Source organism: Odontomachus brunneus, unplaced genomic scaffold (genome assembly GCF_010583005.1).
Source record: "Odontomachus brunneus isolate Ranch 3 - 2012 unplaced genomic scaffold, Obru_v1 Obru_scaffold_207, whole genome shotgun sequence".
In the NCBI taxonomy this organism is placed as follows: Eukaryota; Metazoa; Arthropoda; class Insecta; order Hymenoptera; family Formicidae; genus Odontomachus; species Odontomachus brunneus.
The window spans coordinates 339,867-340,232 of record NW_022639657.1 but is presented as its reverse complement, the minus strand read 5'-3'; positions in this window follow the sequence as shown (position 1 = coordinate 340,232).

Genomic DNA, 366 nt, shown 5'->3' with positions numbered 1-366 from the left:
TTGTGACAAATATGATTATATAAAAGATTCACTTTTGTATAAAATGAATATTATCAACCACTGCAAAACTTGTGAAAATACAAAATGTACCACAAGTGAGAATATTATTTTTACAATATCTATTAATCATTTGAAGGAGAAAAGTTATAATCTTCAAGATTTAATAAATATTACATTTTTACATTGGACTAAATTGTTTAATGAGCCATGTGAATATTGTGCAGGAAATATGTTATTTAAATATGAATTAATATCGATGCAAAAAATATTTGTTGTACGTATTATATTACAGGATGATAAGTCGATGAAAAAATATAAACTTAATTTATGTGCTGTCCCAACAACCAAAGTATTAATAGCTGGGGA